The 20,174-nt window shown below is 50.6% G+C and overlaps 1 long non-coding RNA gene across 1 annotated transcript in view; it reads right to left on the bottom strand.

Annotated features, from left to right (window-relative positions):
• Positions 1–19,840, bottom strand: part of LOC111768166 (uncharacterized) — a 50,034-nt gene extending 30,194 nt beyond the window's left edge. Inside the window, exons 1-2 of the long non-coding RNA XR_002800347.2 lie at positions 19,749–19,840; positions 16,620–18,012 (exon numbers count right to left, since the gene is read on the bottom strand). This is a non-coding gene — a long non-coding RNA (uncharacterized lncRNA). The remainder of the gene's footprint in view (positions 1–16,619; positions 18,013–19,748) is intronic.
• Positions 19,841–20,174: the final 334 nt, after the last annotated feature.

Below are 20,174 nucleotides of genomic sequence, written 5' to 3'. Positions count from 1 at the left end.
AGCCCTTCCCCACTCTCACGGTGCTTTCGATACCCGTCCATCTGTAGCATCAGCTTCAGGTTCAGGGCCCTCCAGACTTTCCTCACATGGCCTCGACCACAAAGAAACTGAGTTCCCTGTCCCTCACCTTCGTTCTACTTTATGCCAGAATAATAAACACTTTCATTGCTCTTGGTTTTCTGTGGTCTCTTTGGAGCTTTAACTTTCCCCCACGGTGCCTGTCAAGTGGCAGACACTCCATAAATGCTTAACGACATTGAGGGATCTGACACCTACTCAACCCAACACACAAGCTGACAGTAATACTTCCTGTCCTTAGATAGAAGGTGGAGGAAAGACGTTCTAGAGTGGGGAGAGGCGGGAGGCTGGGAGGACCTGAAGAATCTGGGACAGTCTCACTTTGCGAACATGTGCCCTGACCATTCGGAAGCTTGGCTAAAACAGCAGCTCACTCAGGGCTGACTGACCTGGCGTGACTGAGTCTGGGAGAGAGAACCCTGAGCCCTGACGCCCAGCATCGGCCCTGTGAATCCTCTGAGATGCCCGGAGGGTCTCTTCGGGGTCACTCACTCAGCAGCCGCTGCCCTCCCTTCAGCAGGGAACCCGCCGGGCACTGAGACAGCTGATTCCAGCCCCTCTCCCCGGACCAGCTTCTGGCCGACGGCCCCTGAGCTCCCCCACCAGTGCGAGGACCAACACTGAGCCGTAGAGGGAATGGTTGTCACAGAACCTGGAGGTTGTTCCCAGGACCCCCCAAACACGAGGAAGGCTCTGTCACACATTAGCTAGGGACAGGGTAGGAGATCATGGTGGTTCTGGCTCCGTCCCAGAGCTGCTTGCTGGCCCACTGGCACCAAGTGATCCGCTTCATTTCCTGTCCATTTCCTCAAAGGGGTAGGAACTGATCCACCTCCTGAGAGCTGGTTTTACGACAGATCGTGTGTGTAAAGCCCCTTGGACAGTGCTTGCTCATGGCTGGTGCTCAGTAAATGATAATTATCTCGAGGATTGTCTTATCACGTCCAATGGTCACAGTTGGTCCAAAGTTGTCAGCATTCCCAACCAGCCCAAAGTGCCGTCTTCGGCTCCTGATTTGTCAACAGAAACAGGGAACTCACCTGGTAGATGTTAGCAGCCCCATGCCAGTGCCCTCCCCTTCTCTCCCAGAACCCATGCGTCCTCCAGCCTGGAAAAAGTCGACATCATCTCCACTTCCCTCTTTCTTGTCTTCACAGGCAAGCAGCCTCCCTTTGCAGTATCTGTCCAGCCTTCTATCCTTCCCTTTCCTCCTGCCGTAGGAACCTTCCCATCACCTGGCTCCTTCCTCTGCTCGAAACCTTCTCCAGCACACTGGAAAATTCAAGCCCACAGCAAGGATTGAGCCTCTCCTGGTCCAGATACCATCAGAAGTAAAGAAGGATGAGACACCAGCCTGGCCGCCAAAGAATCGCTGTCCAGGAAAGAGGAGCTGGGCAAACGAGGCCCCACAACATGGATCTGACATCTCTCTCCTGCCTCTTTTCTCACTCGCTGCTCACTGAAGCAGATAGTCCCTGAAACACACCATCTTTCCACCCATCAGCCTCTCCGCCTGGATTTCTGGCCTCACGCCGTTGTAGGTGTCCAGATCCTATCAATGACTCAAGGCCATTGAGCACATCCATTTCCCAAAACCCCAACGCAAAGCAATCCTGCCCACTTCGGACTTCTTACTTAATGCCACTCAATCACACATTGTCACCTACTGTCCTTGCCCTTCAGACCTTCCTCTCCAAGCAGAAGGCAGGGCGTTGACATCGGGGCAGGACCTGCTTCTCATGCTTTGGTATCAGCTGTGATGGAAGGTCAGGCCAGGGCTCCCAATGCCTGTCCCCTCCCCTGACCAGGGTCCTCACCTAGGACACAGCCCTGCTCCAACCCCTGCACCCTCCAACCCTCTGTTTAATGTGGCCAAGCCCTCAACACAAGGAACACCGTCCCACAGGCAGCAGGTGGGCGAGAGAGCAGCTGCTTCTCCATTTGGAAGACCTCCCATTCCCTGTAAGAGGCCCGGCCCGTCCACCAGACCCTCGGCACCATCGGATGGGGATTACCATCTCCTCCTTCTGCCTTCTCCCATCAAGAGCTCACCTAACTTTGTCTTAAAGTTTTTCGGTGAAGGATGTTCCCCACACATGGAGGCAGGTCATTCCATTCTTAGTTCTCCCTGTTGAGGAGGAAATACTGTTTATTGAGCTCCTTATGTCCGCCAGCAGTCTAGGGGCCTCCAGATGTATTTTCTCTTTAATCGATACAACTACCTTGTGAATTATCCATCATGTTACCATTTCCATTAAAGAGAAGGACAGGGAGGCTCATAAGAATTAAGATAACCCAAGTCACTAATGTGTGCTGCAGTTGGAATTAGAACTGGCCCATCACATCACTTTATTCTTCTTTTTTTTTTCATCACTTTTTTCTTTACTCCACTTCTGTTATTGATCTTATTAATAAGACTCCTCATTTTTATTGTGCTAAATTTTGTCATGGTATATTTTCCGCCCTCTGACCTCTGTTCTACATCTCAGTCCATCAATAACTATTTTCATCTCTTTTTATTTTGATCTGCCTTCAGACATTTGAAAGTCGTCAGCCTGTTCCTCTTATCTGACTCTGTTCCCAGAGCCTGGCCCAAACTAAGGAAATAGTCACCCACAGGAACTTTGGTGATGAATGGGGAGAATTCCAGAGTTGGGCCTCACAACCCCAGCTCCTCAAAGCAGAACTCCCTGAAAGCCGTTTATGCCACATATGCTACTGCGTCGTCTCTTCCGCTGGGAGGGGAACAGAGCAGCGGCTAAGAGCGTTTGTCCTAGAATCAGACCACCTGGGAGCAGATTCCTGCTCTGCCTTCTACCAACTCTGTGATCTGCAGCAAGTCTTCGAACTTTGGATCCGCTTCTGTAAAATGGTAAGTTACAGCCCTAACTCGTGGACTTCCCCTGAGAACTCAAGATCAGCGTGCAAGTCTAAGGCCCGGTGCGTACTGAGTGCTCAACATAGTGTAGCTCCCGATACTCTTCTCCTGTGACACGTGCAATCGACAGGACCTGGGCATTTTTACAGAATGTCAAGTATAGGTCCAAAAGTACACAAGAAAGAAAAGCTGACTGATTCCTCACACTTGATAGTACAGACCCAAATGGGCAGCCCTCTTCTTCTTCCGGATGGAGGAGCCCCCGGTGAGAGCACGACTGACTCGGGAGAGTGCCGTTCCTAGTGCATGAGTCAGATGAGATGGGAAGACAATGTATTTGAGCAGCCACGCAGCTTCCATCTGGATACTGAGAGTGCTGCACGGTCTCTGCACAGCCACAGAGGAATCTCTGCCATTCCCTTTGGATCTGCGAGAGAGCTGTTCTCAAGCCGGGGGATCCTGGTTCCCCTCAGCCTTCAGGAGCAGAACTTGGTGCCATGCAACTTGCCCTTGGACCAGCCAACATCTCACTTCCCTGAGCACCCACCCCCAATGCCAGGCCTTCTCCTTGTCTCCCGGAGCCCACATGCCTGCCATGTGGCAGCCTCCAGAGGCACATCCTTACACTGGGATTTGATATGACCCCACATGCCTTTGGGAGGAGTTGGTTATGTCTGTGTTCCCGAGCACCCCATGCATGCAGTCGAAGCCCACAATCAACTGTTATCACCGCTCTATCACTCTCGGATGTCTCCTCTGGACCAAGAGCCTCCAAGAGCAGGGGCTGCATCTTCTAATCCTCTTATTCTCAGCAACAAGTGGATGTTGGATAAATGAGCAAAAGAAGGAAAGGAAAGAAGATAAGAAGAGAAGGAGGGAGGGGAAATGAAATCGTTTCCTGGAAAGTCTACGTTCCCTCCCTGCTGTGACCCTCTGCTGGCTTCCTGCCTCCCTCTGATCTATTCCTCACCAACCACGCACTTCAGTCTAGCGCATGTGTTTCTTCCTTTGCCTCTGCAACTTTGGGAATCGATTTGTTAGGGTAGTTTTCACCTTAACATATATAATCAGAAAAAGAAATTACGCTGTTTACTTCCAAGGGCTTCTTGACGCCATCCTTTGGCAAACAGTGCTTTGGAAGCTGCCAATAACAGAACAGTGAAGCCGTGTGCTCAGGCCGGGGGAGCAAACCGTGAACTGAGTCCCTAGGACTGGAACACAGAAGAAGCCGTAGCTCAGGTTTCAGCAGGGTTGAGGAGGTGGACAGGAACACACAACATGGCATCCTCAGGACTCAGCTCCTGAGCTCCAGGTACTGCACACCCGAGCCCCAGGTGCTGCACACCCAAGCGCCAGGTACTGTACACATGAGCTCCAGGTACTGTACACCTGAGCTCCAGGTACTGCACACCCAAGCCCCAGGTACTGCACACTTGAGCCCCAGGTACTGCACACCTGAGCCCCAGGTACTGCACACTTGAGCCCCAGGTACTGCACACTTGAGCCCCAGGTACTGCACACCCCATCCCCAGGTACTGCAGACCCAATCCCCAGGTACTGCACACCCCATCCCCAGGTACTGCAGACCCAATCCCCAGGTACTGCACACCTGAGCTCCAGGTACTGCACACCCAAGTGCCAGGTACTGTACACCTGAGCTCCAGGTACTGCACACCCAATCCCCAGGTACTGCACACCTGAGCCCCAGGTACTGCACACCTGAACTCCAGGTACTGCACACCTGAGCCCCAGGTACTGCACACCTGAACTCCAGGTACTGCACACCCAATCCCCAGGCACTGCACACCTGAGCTCCAGGTACTGCACACCCAAGTGCCAGGTACTGTACACCTGAGCTCCAGGTACTGCACACCCAATCCCCAGGTACTGCACACCTGAGCCCCAGGTACTGCACACCTGAACTCCAGGTACTGCACACCTGAGCCCCAGGTACTGCACACCTGAACTCCAGGTACTGCACACCCAATCCCCAGGCACTGCACACCTGAGCCCCAGGTACTGCACACCTGAACTCCAGGTATTGCACACCTGAGCACCAGCTACTGTATACCTGAGCTCCAGATATTTCCCACCTGAACTCCAAGTACGGCACACCTGAGCCCCAGGTACTATACACCTGAGTTCCAGGTACTGCACACCTGAACTCCAGGTACTGCACACCTGAGCCCCAGGGCACTCTGTGCTGAGTCCCAGGGTGCTATGTCCCCAAGGCCTGGGATGCTATACCCCTGTGACCCAGGATGCTGCAGGCTGGATGCCTACCTGACAGCAAGGCCGTTAGCCAGAGAACTCGCATTTCATAGTCTTACAGACTGGAGCACTTTTGCGAACTTTGCTCATTTGATTCTCACCACAATTCATGAGCTATCACTACCACTTCCACTCTACAAAGGAGGAGACCGAGGCCCAGAGAGGTTAGGCAACTTACCCAAAGTCACCTGCAAGTATATAACCAAGTCAGGACTCAAGCCCAGGAGACTGGACCCCAGACCTCACGTTCTGTCTGCCCGAGCCTCCTACCCTGCTGATGGGAGTGTACGCCGGCTCAACGTTTTGAAAAATTGTGTGTAGCCATCTGGATTTGAAATAAATATGTTCCTATACTTTGACCTGTTAATGCCTTCTGGGAACCCATCCAAATGAAATATCCCAGAACATGGGGGAAAAATATTTATGTACAAAGATGTTCATTGCTTTATTATTTATTAAGAACACACTGCATTCTGAAAACCTAGAAAACACCTAAATTTCCAGCAGTAGAGAAATGGTGAAGTACATTAAACTCTGATTTTACATGCATTTATTAAAGAGACACTAGTTAGAAAAAGCCAGTAAAAATATGGGAGACTACGTTATAATTTAAAATGAGAATAGGAGACTACAAAATTGGATATATATTATTGTTCTACAAACTGATTTAAAACCATTTATTGAGAACCAACTGCATGCCAAGCACTCTACAAGTATGAGAGATAAAATGAGAAATGAGAAAAACTTAGATCCTCTCCACTGAAACCTACAATCAAAGGATGATTACAACTAAGTAAGAAAATTAACATGCAGGAAAAAATAGAAAAAACAAAATACACCAAAGAGTAATAGCAGTGAACTTCTGATTGTGAAAATATAGGAAGTTTCTTTGTCTTCTCTTGTTTTACTCTTTTTTCATTTTTAAATTTGCAGCAATGAGTATACATTGCTTTTTGTTTGTTTGTTTTGTTTTTTGAGGAAGCCATCCAGCACCTTCCACAGAGGTGACAATGTACCAACCCTGTGCCCCTCCTCTGTGGCCCTCACCTTGGAGCACCTGAAGAAAGTACCCGTGTGACCCACACCACAGCTCCCGTAGAAAACGAATAGCATGGCCATGAGGGTAACTTTCCGATGAGTCAAGACAAGCATGTTGTGTTTTTCTCCGACCTTCATGGTCATTCTCACATGATGGGCAGATGATAATGTTTAACTGTTTCTAGTAACTCCTTCAGACAGCTAAATGAATCTAAAAAAACAAGCAATTTCATTTGGAGAAGACATTTAGGGTTCAAATGTGTTGTTTTCTCCCATTAGGCACTTCTGAATCTGAAGAGTCTGTTTTTTCCTTTCCTGTTTCCCAAATGAGTACGACCTAGTGACAAGTACCAGGAGTGGTGCTCAAGAGGTGGGTGGTCTAGATTCAGCCCTACCTTGGGCTGAGTCACTTTTCCTCTGGGACCTCCAACTCCCATCTGTGAAACACACAGTCCCAGTGAGATGCTGCCTAAATGCCTTCTGGCCCCACCGCCAGGAACCAGGAGTTCCACTCCCTCCACTCCCGGTTGGCTGGCCTCTGGCCATGGTAGACCGTTTTCAATTTCTCTCTTTGCTCTTTCAACACCATTTAGTAAGTCGCTGTGCTTTCCTTGCTGTCACATCGACCTGCTCGTTGGACAAAATGTGCAAGAATGTGGAGTGTTTGGGGCAGAGGAAGCCACCAGCATGTGCTCGGCCCTGAGAGGCAGCCAAGAGGGCAGCGAGGTGGTGAGGAAAGAGCACAGCAGAGTGCGTCTCCTGAAGGGATAAATGCCAATTCCAAGACCTCAGGCTCCAGAAACCTCTTAGGGCCCAATCTCATTTGTTCAACTCCCAGCCAACCACAGCCCATGGATAGTTTAAGGGTCCACGGTAACTAACCAGCAGCAAGGAACAAACGCTTGTGTTTTCCATCTACATACTATGGAATGATCTCGTCTCTATGAGTTTGCCAGGGTGGCCATAACACAGAACCACAAACTGGGGGCTTAAACAACAGACATTTATTTCTCACAGTTCTGGAGGCTGGGAGTCTGAGATCAAGGTGTCAGCAGGGCTGGTTTCTCCTGAGGCCTCTCTCCTTGGCTCGTAGATGGCTGTCTTCTCTCTGTGTCCCCACTTGGTCTTCCAAGTGTGTGTCTGTGTCCTAATATCCTCTTCTTATAAGGACACTAGTCATTTTGGATTGGGGCCCACTTCATGACCTCATTTTACCTTCATCATGTCTGTAAAGACTCTGTCTCCAAATACACAGTCACATTCTGAGGGACTGGGGGTCAGGACTTCAGTGTATAAATTTACGGGGACACAACTCAGGCCATAATATTGCCCAAAATGTTATTTCATAGATGAGAAAGCCAAGACCCAGAGAGGCTGTGGCTTTTCGTAGATCTCAGAGCACATTGGTGTTAGAGGCCAGAGTTGTATGCTTGTTCCCGAGGCTGTGGCCTCTGCCCCTCCCCCATCCTTTGAGTCACCCTGTAAGCTCTCCTCGGCCCTGTCTCACCAGGCCTGAATATTCTCATCTGTGAAACGGGAGGTTAATTCTAAATTCCGAAGTCATGAGGTCTGCTTCGGTAAGGACCTTGGGGCCAGGACAGGAAGGCATGGTGGGCCCCATCAAAGGAAAGCATGAAGAGGGCTCCCAGACACACGAAACTACCTGAGGACACACTTTATACATGATTTGGAAGTTTAATTTAACAGCAATAATTTAAATTAAGTCACAGGTAGTTCTGAGACATTGAAATGAGTCCTCCGCCTAAGCTCACCTTTAGACCACACTCGGTCAGCCTCTTTGGGTTTCTACGTGTCCACGAAAGACACATTCTGCAATTCTTCTAGAGTGTTCAAGACACTAGACTTGTTCTGACACTAGAGTGTTCAAGCACCCCAGTTGCGGACATCCACACCCCTGGATAGACCCAGCAGGCCGGCTTTCTCTGTCCTCTACAGAAGTATCTTCCTGAGTGTGTCATTCACCGGGGACTGCAGCGTATGAGGCCAACCAGCGTTCTAGAAGATGGAAACGCCCTGAGGCTCCAGATCCTGGCGTACGCTGGTTCATGAGGTGACACCTCCATCTCCAGACTCCTGGTTGCTCACCTATAACCATCAGAGAGGGAAGGTGAGTGTCCCTCTCTGCAGCCGTGGGGTGAAGAGAAAGGCGGACCCAGCTTCTGAGCCCCTCTGCATGGTGACCAACGGACTCAACCTGCTGATTCCAGGTCGAGGACTCTTTCCACAGTGAACAGGGAACACTGCTCTTCTCCCCTGGAAAAAGTCCAGGGACCTTCTTTGCATGAGAACTGCGCTGACAAGTTCGGGCCGGGACAGCGAACCTGCCGTTCATGTCCGCCTTCAGACTACTTGGCTAACCAGTCCTTCCAACCTTCTCCTTAAAGTTCGTCTCGTTTGATTCCTAGCATTCTCCTAGATTGGCTCTCATTTCCTTTTTTTAAGCTAAATGCTCCCAACTATTAAAATAAAAAGAAGGAGGGAAAGAAGGAAGGAAGGACAGTCGTATTTTTAAATCCCCGCTTTCACATGGATGTCCTATTTTCTTACTTCTTTAATGAGATGTGAGGATAAACTGAGTTTCTCCTTTGAGATCTGAGTGCTTCTTTCAGTCTTGCCAGAGAAATGCACCTGCCCCACAAGTTCCCACGGTCCCTTTCCAACCCTCCTTTGAGAGTCAGGAGGCAACGCAGGTCGGGTCAGCCCTGCAGAGAGGACGGGAGCTGACTGAAATCCTTCCTGGTCTGCATTCCACTCCGTGAGTCAGACCAAGCCTGCTCATATCTCCACTGTCACTGGAATGTGCCCGCTGTGCAATATTTATAGTTCCTTCTCCTCTTTCTGATGAGGCTTCTGATAAGGACGACTCTACCTCTGGCAGGTGCAATCCTTCACACTTCTTCACCTACTGCTGTGGGTGTTGGTCCTGGGACCACGCACAATGCCGGCCCACCCCTTGCCCTCCCTAGCCTGCAAGGACAGCCACATCCAGTTCCTCCAGGTCGGGAATTCAGCAACTGGGCACTGCCGGTGTTTGCTCAAGGGTTCAGTATTTGAGACTCATGGCTAAATTCAGTAATAACACCACAATTGCATCAAAAAGCATTATAGTGATTACTGAGTTATATTAGGAGCTTATTTAAGATAACATCTTATTTGTACAACGTAGTTCAAATAGATGGTTAGTGCAGTCAGCGCGATTGTTGCACTCCTTATGTGCATTAGCATAATCACTCTGGAAGAGCGTGCTGCTTCTAAACAGATGAATGGCTAAAACCGAAAGCATAAATATATGTCTTTTAAGGTGGTGGCACAGTTAGAATAAGAGGGTTTAGGTTTATATGTAAACAGGAATTTAGTTGTCTCTTTGGTACAGTACAGTAGGATGTAAAAATCTCTCCAAGACAGCTCTCTTAAAGAAGCAGAATCTGCTACCCCAACGGCAGCGTTTTATTACTAATGGCTTCTGTTTACCAAGTCCCCCTGTGGGCAGGCACCGTGCCGGGCGCCTCGTTCACTCCTTCCCCACTTCTGTGAGGGAAATATTATTAGCCCCACTGGAGAGAAGATAAAATTGAGGCTCTGGGAGGTTGAATACTTGTCTGAGGCCACGCAGCTAGACTTAGAGTTCAGGACCAACGCCAGCCTCTCCGTGTGCCCCTGCCCCTCCACTGCCCACACCCACCAGATGTGAGGCATCCGCCTGGGTTCCAGACAACCAGGAAGTTCAGGACAAGCCTTGGGGCCTCCCTCGGTCCTCCGGGTGCTCTAAGTGATGCTGCGTTCCAGGACCCGCACTCGGCTGCAGAACATGGAAAGAAGCCAAACGCAGAGGCCCGGACCAGGGAGGGAAGCCTTTAGGACTAACTCTGCCTCCTCTCCTGAGGCTGCGGCAGCTGCTGGGCAGGTGCAGGGGGTCCTCAGATGATGGAAGCCCAATGGCCTCAGTGCATGTTGGAACTTCCACAAATCTCCAGACTCCTCGACCCTGCCATCGCCAGCAATCACCCCTCTCTGAAGCCTGCATGATGGCTTGTACCTGGCTGAGAACTGTCACTGCTCCGTATCCCTCAGCATCACCTTAGCAGATAGCTTTCTGTGCTGGATCTTTTTTTTTCTTTGCAGAGAAATATGATTTTCCTCACTTCACGCATGAGACGCTGATCTGCTCTGAGAGGCGCAGGTGAACACTTCCGGGGGGCCCTCCTCACCAGCATACAGCCTCCCAAGCCTGAGACGCTATACTTCAACTGCATTAAGACTGTAGCATCTGGACTTTCCAGGTCATTTGTGAATTGTTCAAATGCTAATTCCCCAGTGTCAAAGCTCACCTATGATTCCTTCCAACGATAGCTTCCATTACCCCCTCTCTGAATTCATGACAAATGCTAACCAGTAGCTACAATGATTAATTTGAGTTCAACTCTGATCCTCTGGCAAGAAAGCTATAGAGCTGGAAGTTAACTGAGACACCAATTATACAGTATAATGCAATAGTCCCCCCTTATCCACGGTTTCACTTTCCATGGTTTCAGCTCCAGTCTGAAAATATTAAATGGAAAATTCCAAAGCAAACAATTCATAAGTTTTAAATTGCACACTGTTCTGCACAGTGTGATGAAATTCCCAGGACGTGAATCACCCCTCTGTCCAGCGGATCCACACTGTATACGCTATCGGCCCGTTAGTCACTTAGTAGCCGTCTCGGTTATCAGATCGATTGTTGCAGTATCACAGTGCTGTGTTCAAGTCACACTTATTTTACTTCATAATGACCCCAAAATACAAGAGTGGTGATGGTGGCAATTTGGATATGCCAAGGAGCAGCTGAAGAGCACTTCCTCTAAGTGAAAATGTGAAAGTTCTCAACTTAAAAAGGAAAGGGAAAAACCATACGCTGAGGTTGCTAAGGTCTATGGTAACTTTTATTACAGTATATTGTTATAATGCTTCTATGTTATTACGAGTTATTTTTGTCAATCTCTTACTGTGCTCAATTTATAAATTAAACTTTATCATAGGTGTATGAATAGGAAGAAACGTAGTATATAGAGGGTTTGGTGCCATCCGTGGTTTCAGGCATCCACCAGGGGTCTTGGAACATATCCCCTGAGGGTAAGGGGGCACTATTGTGTACCTAATTGTGTATTATATTTCACATAAGTTCATATAATAGGACACATTGAATTATATTGCAGAGGAGCAATAAATCTGCTGAAGTTCTTAAAAAAAGTATTTTCTTTAAGCACATTGGACATTCCACAGCCAGATTGACCCCACTCTGCTCTTGGCACACGCTGCCCAGGTGAGCCTCCTGTGGGCCCCTGAGCACCCCGCCCTTCACACAGAGGCTGGCGCAGTCTCCCAGCCTTAGCCTGAGCTGCTGACAACCACGCCAGACCAGGGACCAGAGACCTTGTGGGCTCTGAGGCTTCCACCCCAGAGGCAGCTGCTGAGGAATGAGCAGGCCTGCGCACCGCCCCACCACCCAAAACTGTTGGAGATGGAGAGCAAAGGCGACAAGAGAGCCCTGCTCTCCAGGGCCCTGGGGAGTCCCACTCCAGAGAGAACTGTTGTCGGCACGCAGGGCAACACTCTTGTCCTCCAGCAGCCCTCACCAACAGAGGAATTATCATTAGGACATCCATCTCGTTATAGCCAATTTGGAGCAATAAGTGACCACAGCAAAATCGCCCCTCTGCACGGTGGCCGGTCAGGTCTGAGTCAGGAAGGATGCACGCACGTAGGGGCCTTGGTGACGGGAAGGGACATGTCACAGAGCTCTGTTTACATCCCAGCTCTGCCCTCTCTCCACTGTAAGACCTTAGGCAAGTGGACACAGAGCTGCTGTGAAGATGAAATGAGCAAAGCCCTGTGCATGGCGTCTAGTACTCAGCGAAAATGACACTGAGAGTAGTGACATTTATATTAGACACATGGACGTGTCTCTCTTGGAATGGAATGTATTCCACACAGTTTACTCTGAGAGAGCGTCTGCACCAAGCACACCTATAAAAACGCCCTAACTGTCTTCGTCCTTCTAATTCCACTGCATCCTGGAGTGTCCTTGGATTTCAATAACGGACAATGAGATCCCCAGAGAAGCCATTCCCAAAGTCCCCATTCTGAGTTAGGTGCCCCCTGCCCTCACCGCTCTCACCACTGCTCTTGTCATCATTTGTGTGTCCGTCTCCACCTGGGACAGAGTCCCCCGGCCATGGCCGTGTGGCATCTCTCTCCCTCTAGTTGCCCTCACAGGGCTGGCACAGAGGAGCTGGGCAAATGTTGATTTACTAGAGGAAGCTGCCAACTTTTCCCCTGGCTGCTGATTTAAGCACAAGATTCAGTTTGATACCCCCACTAGGTGAGCAAAGGTGGATTTTAAACTGATAAACACACCTGTGTTTGGCACATGGGCGAATTCACCCACTCCCCATGCTGGTCTTGGAACAGTGTCTTATCGTAGAAATAACAAGAGGAACCCTCAGCATACTGAATGCCCACAGGCACCACACACTGCAAGGAGGCAGGGAGTGGGTGCCCACAATCATTTCATCCTCTGCCTGTGAGGGAGGGAGTCTTAGCCCCATTTTACAGATGAGCAAACTGACACTCAGCAAGGCTCATTTGCCAAAGGTCACACAGCTGCTAAGTGTTTATCTACACTTGAGACTAGAAAGGCCATTGATGTCTGTTCTAGGAATTAGGATCATTGATGCTGAGAACACTTAAAAATAGCCCCGTGCATTTTCCCATTCTTGAGACAGGTTTACTAATCAGGGACATGGCTGAAAAAATCCAGCAAAATGACTCAGTTCCTAGCAAAATGTCATTTCTCCCCATCACTTTGGGACAACCCCAGCCAAGCCTGCAAGCACGGAAACAGAAAGAGGGGTGGGAGGAGAAAAAGGGAAGAAATGGGCGCCTCAGCACAGCCAGAACGATTTCCTCTCACATTGCCCTGCAGCCTCTCGGTCAACTCCGGGTGCTCACAAGGCAAAACGCCTGCTCGAAGTCAAGGGCAGGCTGGAGGGCTCATTTCCTGTCTTCTAAATATACTCTCGTTCTGATGGTATCTCATCCCCTGCGTCACGGAGGTCGGCCGCCCTTTACATTGCAAATGTCTCGGGAATTTCTTAGCCCAAAGGAAGCTCTGGTGGAGAAAGCTAGACTTTCTAAACGCCTTCAGGAACAGTGCGCTCAGGCCCTGCTCAGCCACTAGGCCGTGGCCGCCTCTCCTGCTGCCCCTTATTCCTGCCCCTCCTCCTTCCCATCCATCCCCTCCTCCTCTTTCCTCTTCTCCTCCGTGGCCAGGGCACTTCCGGCCCTCAGGGTGGGCTGTAAACGTCCAGCAGTGCGGCTCGCTATGAATGTTATCAGAGGAAACACTTGAGAACCAAGAGGCAAACAGAAACCATCTCCACCTGCTGTCACTCTGCCACCTCCGGGCGCCCCAGCCTCCATCCAGGTGTCCTCAAGGAAGAAAGGGCCCATTCAGGACTGTGGCTGGTGGTTCTTGGGCTGAGTTCCTCAGACATGGCAGAAAGAAAGGAAAGGCACAGTAGGAGTTGGCAGAGCTCCTGGGCAGCTCTGAGCTCGGAGCAGAGCCCGGCTGACACCCACTCAGCAGTGGCCGCACTCTACGGCCCTGGGCAGGTGGCATGGCCCTCGGCCTCCATCAGACCATCTGTACACTGGGTTACTAAGAAATGTGACTGCTCACAGGCTTTTATGAGAATGAAAGGACATAATTGCCTAAACCACATAACCCACTTTGGCACTAAGATTTGAGAGACTGTGTTCCCACCCTGGGCCTGGGACATTCCCACGATCTCATTTAATATTTACAATTATGCCTCCCTCCTTCTCGCGACCAATATTAATATCAATAACTACAGTTCCTTTCATTGCTATGGATAGGAAACCAAGGCTCAGAGAGGTGAAGTCACCTGCTCAATGTCACAGAGCTTGGTAGTGGCAGATCTGGAATTCTAAGTCCAGTTGAACCGAGGTCCATCGGAACTCTGCTCCTCAGCATCTTCCCCCAGACCGTGGATGCCCCTGGGGGTCATGAAGGCAACATTCCCAAGGGTGCAATGGTGCAAGAGAAAGAGACATCAGGGAGGTGCCTCCTCCAGCCTGCCATGAAAGAACGCACCATCACTGCCATTAAGCATGTGTCTGTCCCTCGTTGCTTGCACAGGGCCAGCATGGAGGATCCCGGCAGGCAGGCAGGATGACAAGCACAATTTCTCCCTCCAAACAACCCAAAACCCCCAAAGACTTAAAGAAACCCCAGGACTCAGAGGCCACCAACTACAATATCGATAATACTTGAACAGCTGATAGCTATTGATTTCCGACTGTGTCAGGGCTATACACACACCAGCCCACGTGGTTACGGTGGCTCTAACCATTTAATCCTCTCAACAGCCTTACAGGTCGGTCTTATTAACTATTGTTATTAGCATTTTATAGACGAAAACCCTGAGGTGGAGAAGAGAGAAGACAGTTGCCTGATATCACACAGCTGGGACCTGGTGCAGCCTGGGTTCCAAGCCAGACAATCTGGCTCCAGCATCTGTATTTTTAACCAATTCGCCATTTTGGATTGTTTCTGTGATTTTGCTTGAATTCTTTAAAGGGTGAGGTGGGGACAAGTTCCAAAGGGCACGCATGGGTCCCCCTGCGTGAAGAGTCACTTCCTGTTGGAGTCCTCCGTGACAAGCCACAGAGGTGCGTGGCCGGGGGTCATCGTACTTCCTCCTCAGGCTCCCCCCGGCCCAGCGCCAGCCGCGCTCAGCCACAGTGGTGGAAGGGATTTCTCTCCAACAATCCCAGGGCAATCCCTGAATGTCCCCTGCATGCCCTGGGACACTAGCTCCTTCCTGGGTCTGGAAGAAGGGAAGAGAGGGAGAACAGGCCACGGGTGAGGGAGAGTGAGCTTCCAGCGGGGCCAGGGGAGTGCGGAGATGACTCCAGGTGGGCTGAGAGTCTGGGGGTCCTCTCCAGGCCTCGGGTCAACACCCTACTTTTTCCCTCTGGCCTGCTGGGGAAGGAGAGCTGCCGAGCATCCCTCCCTCTGAGGCCTCTGAGAAATGAGGGCTTATTCACAGAGCTGAGGTGAGAGCCTCAGGATGGGTAGGCACCAGCTGTGTGGCCTTGGACCAGTCCCTGCGGTCACTGGCAGTGGATAAGAAGTGGTTAGGCTGGTACCCGAAAACCATTCCTTCTGGAGAACAGTCAACGAATGAGCTCAGACCATCTCCTGCCTCAGGGTGATGTCACTGCCTCCTCGGGGCAGGACCCATTAAGCCCGGCAGCCTGTGTTCCCCTCGGTCTCCGTGATCCTCAGGCTGGTCAGTCACTCTCCACCACTTCTCTCATGAATAATGAGAGATTTCACCAATAGGCATCTCGGCGGACCACCTAGGGCAGCCCTCCCCGCATCACTAAAGCCAAATGTGAGCATCATTCCTAGATATGCCCTTGGTGATGTCTCATAGGTAGTTTGGAATGGGCATGGTGTGAGTATTTACACGACAGAAATGGGCAAACATGGCTTTTTATTTTGTCTCTTTTTTTTTTTTTTTTTTTTTTTGGTCGGTTGTTAAACATTTACTGGCATAGCACTGAGCCCATGGATAGAGAGGCAGAAGAGGGTCTCATCTCATCCCCAACCCTCGATTCCCCTCTCTGTGGAGAGCCCAGCTAGGGACTGGTGGAGTCCCCAGGGAACAGTGCCCTTTCTGATCGCTGGCAGAGCCCTGGGACATGTGTTCTCCCCCTTGCCCCACCAGTCATGTGCTCTCTGAAGCATCGTCCCTAATGTCACAGAGCTGGCCAAGCCATAGTTTCCTCATCCGCAAAGAGGCCACTGCTGGGAACAGCAAATGGCACAGGGCCTTGCAAATTACGAAGCCCCACATCCGACAGCAGACATTGGTGCTGGGGCAACAAGCCACTTTTGCTTGGGCTTTACCAAGCTTTCCACAAGTTTTTCTTCCTCCTAATTCTCTTTGATCCTCACGAGCTCTCAGAAAAGCCCCCAGGGAAGTGCACTCGATGTCTGGAAACCCCAGGAACAAAGAGTGGCTGTTCATAGAAGTGCTTATAAGATTTGCCCAGCTCAGGACCCAAAGTGTGCGCCAAATGATACCGTGAGAAATAGCCCGAAGCTGGAAGCCACCTTCAGGCCTGTCACACATCACTGTTTTACAAATGGGGCAACTGAGGCTTGTTCAAGGCCACATATCAAAATACCACAGAGCTGAGACCAGAAGCATCTAGTATCACATGTGGAAATTGGGAGAAATGGATGCTTTCCAGAACTTACCACCCAACGTGTAACACGTTTCTGAGTCAAACTTTTCCTGAAGAGTCAATATTGCATCAATCCACTTAAGCCATCCAGCACCCACTGGCATTGACCTGTGAGCCGGACTCTCTCGAATGGCCCACTTGACCTCTCCTTCTGTCCGATGCAAGAATTGGGAGGCATTTCCCAGGCCTCCTTGCAGCTAGGGTTCTGGATGCAAATTAGCTTGCACCAAAGGACACCTGTAGAAGGCGGACGTGAGCCAGATGCCCTCTTCCTGCAAAGCTTGACGGTCGCTGCTGCAAATTAGGTCGCAGAGAGGCGGGGTTTCCAGCAGCAACCTCACAGTCTCCATTCCCCAGCTCGCGCCTTCCTGATCCCGGGATCGGACTGGGGCCTTGGGCAGCGTTCTCTAGGAGCAGCAGGAGCCGCAGCAGCCCCTCTCTCGGGAAGTCTCAGAGGCAGCAGCTCTCCCAGGGGCCGGGTCTGTATTCTTCTCGGAGTCCTTCCAGCGGCCCAGCAGAGAACCTGCTCCTTCAGCCTTTGCAACCATTTTGTAAAGACAAAATTCTCTGTATTAAGACTCTTTCCACTTAATATTTCTAGAATGGTTTCCGTTTCCTGCAATGAGCTCTGACTGATACATCTGCCTTTAGGTTTTCAGATCTAGACAATCTGTGTGCTCTGTGAGTTTAAGGATTGGCTACCTGAAAAATCTATGAATCTCTATAAAGTCCTTCCTGACTCTATGACTGGTCCCGATACACTGTCAGGGAGGCACTGGAGTGTCAGCCTCAGCTGGCGGTTCTATTCGTGAGCATCAGGATTCACGCGACGCTGTGCTTTCTCTTGCACACACAAGCAAATCACATACACCTGGTACAGACTGAGCCTCTGCTAAGGAAAAGTCCAGGGGCTCATACTAAATTCTCTCCCGTCTTAGACTTCTGGAGGGAAGAACCACCTGTAGATAGATGAATGGAGAACAGGGGCTCAATTTTAAAACCAGGGCGAGACCAGGGTCTCCGATTCCCTGGTCCACAGAGCAAGTCCTGTCCTTAGTCCAGCTATGACACGACCCCCCACAGGGCCATTACAGACAACTCATCAGATGGGGAAAGACTCCCTCCGGTGGCCTTGGCCTGCGCCGCTGGCCTTCCCTCGTCTCTGGGCCCACCCTCCTGCCCAGCGTAAGTGACATCAGCCTCTGTGACTCTCTTCCAGTTTCATCGCAGTCATCTGATTCAAGGACTGATTCAGACCATCTTCCCATTTCCACTTCATGCTGTGTCGTCAAAGACACATGTCCAGCTGGTGAGCAGAGTTAGAAACACGCATCAGTCTAGAGCAAGGAACGAAGGGATTTTCCTGAGAAGGTGGTTTCAACACTGCCCTCTGGAAGACGAGGCAGCTAGAAAGTCGGAGACACCCAGTAAGTAAACGGCTGAAAGATGGGGGACCCGACTCTCCCAGCCCCCCTGCCCCTGCCTCCCCTCTCTCCCCACTCCAGGTGCAGTCCTGGGCGAGCTCCACCCCCATTCCCACCCCCCAGGTGCCAAGCACAAGGGTCTTCCCTCACGCCCATCATCAGCCCATTCACCCACGGACTCAGCCTCAGGAGCCCATAAATGGCCGTGCCCCCACAGACAGGAAGGAGCCTCAGGGCTCTCCCCAGACCCCGTCTCCTGAATCGCCTCTCTCAGCCTGGCACGTTGCACCCTCTGCATTTCACGATGCTTGCTTTTGATTTTAATTACTAAGTTTTTTTAATTGAAAAAGTCCCACATACACATGGTAACAAGAAAGTCAGAGCATGAAAAGATATATAATGAAAAAAGTAAGCCACTCTACCATCTCAGATCCCACAGCCTGTTCCCCAGAGGCATCACTATCAAGAGCCCCAGGGGACCCTTCCCACCAAGTCCTTTGCAGGCACAGGGCAGACCCTATTGACTGGCTAATGTGACAGCTTTTTCAGACTCTCTTTCCTTGCTATAGTGACTGGAGAGCCAGACCCCTGCTTTCCCAGCCTTCCCTGCCCCTGGGGTTGGCGACGGGCATGTGACCCTGTCGTAGACAATGAGATGTGGACGTGAGTTGGCCCTTGGTGGGGGCAGGAGGGAACAGAGAGGCATCTGAGAACCTCTCAATTTCCAGATTTTAAGAAAAGACAATCGTTTCTGGTCCTGTCCGGTCCCCTTCTTCATTCTTTGTACTTGGATGTGATGTTCACACCTGCAGCAGCCTTTTGGGGACCATGAGGAAAAACGTGTAAGGATTAAAAAGCCAACAAGTTTCGTGAAGCTGGCACAGAAAAGAAGCTTGGTAAGCAGCAACTGCTTCCCTCCAGATGTGGGGTTACAGGAAAAAAATAAACCCTTATTTTTTTAACCATTGTTAGCTGGGTTTTTTATTCCTTGCAGGAGAACCCATCCTAATTGATACAATATACAAGCATCATTTGTAGATCTACTTTTGTTCAAATGGTGCCTACTATTCTCTGTGCTCTGCTCTTGGCTTTTCTCACTCACAACACGTATTTGCAATGTTTTCCGTACCAATTCCTACAGGCCTACCTCTTCCTTTCCAATATCCCCAGAGTATCTCACTCTGTGTTGATATACATTACAGATACCCTAGGTCCCCTGCTAATGGACACTTTCATTGTTTCAATTCTATCCTGTTACAAACAAGACCCCCACAAACATCCTAGTAGATGCGTCTCTCTGCCCATGGGTGAGAACACCTGAGCGGTAGTTTGTGCAGTAACCTGTAGGAGAGGAAGACCACTAGACTTTCCACCTTGGGTCCTGTCCTTGCTGCCTCTTGCTCCCTTGACTGGAACTTCTGAGACCCCTTTGCTCCCCAGGGCCACCATCACCAAGGCTCACACTTGGATTCCCCTCTTCCTCCTCCACTCCCCTTCCCAGCCCTGAATGCTGGGGCACCCACCACCAGGCCCGAGCCCTGGGCTCCCCCTAACCTGTGACCTAGTTTGGGTGAGTGGCATTCAGCCTTGTTCCTCTGAGACTGAAACCCAGACTTGCTCTAAGCAGACTCTCCCTCCCGCCCATCCCCGTCCCCCCTGCCCATGCCAGACCAGAGGAGCTGTGGGCACCCAGGTCCGCTCCCCGAGCCCTGCCCTACCCGGGCGCTGTTTCCAGAGCTGGCCCTCCTGATCTGTCCCTTTCCTGCTCTGGTGAACTGGCCCACATGACTGACTGAGGCCCAGCTCCCACAGGAAACGCAGTGAGGGCCACACCCCACCTACTGCCAGGCTCCGGCCCCTGGTTTCAGCACCTGTAACCAACCTCAGAAATTCTCACCAGAAACCCAGCCTCACACCCCAGCCCCAATCCCACTTGTCAACAGAAGCTGACAAATGCCACTGCTGGGTAGAGAGAGACACAAAGAGATGGAAGAACAGATATCTAAGAACATATGAAACACACGTGCATAGTTGTGTACCAATGAAAACAAACATATTTGACATTCTATCAGATCGGACTGGTTTATGATCACCAGCCTATGCCCAGCCAGCCAGGGCATGCTAAGAGCTGAAACACATATTGG

Source organism: Equus caballus, chromosome 15 (genome assembly GCF_041296265.1).
Source record: "Equus caballus isolate H_3958 breed thoroughbred chromosome 15, TB-T2T, whole genome shotgun sequence".
NCBI lineage: Eukaryota > Metazoa > Chordata > Mammalia > Perissodactyla > Equidae > Equus > Equus caballus.
The sequence above is the reverse complement of the archived record's forward strand: the minus strand, read 5'-3'. Positions and strand labels throughout refer to the sequence as shown.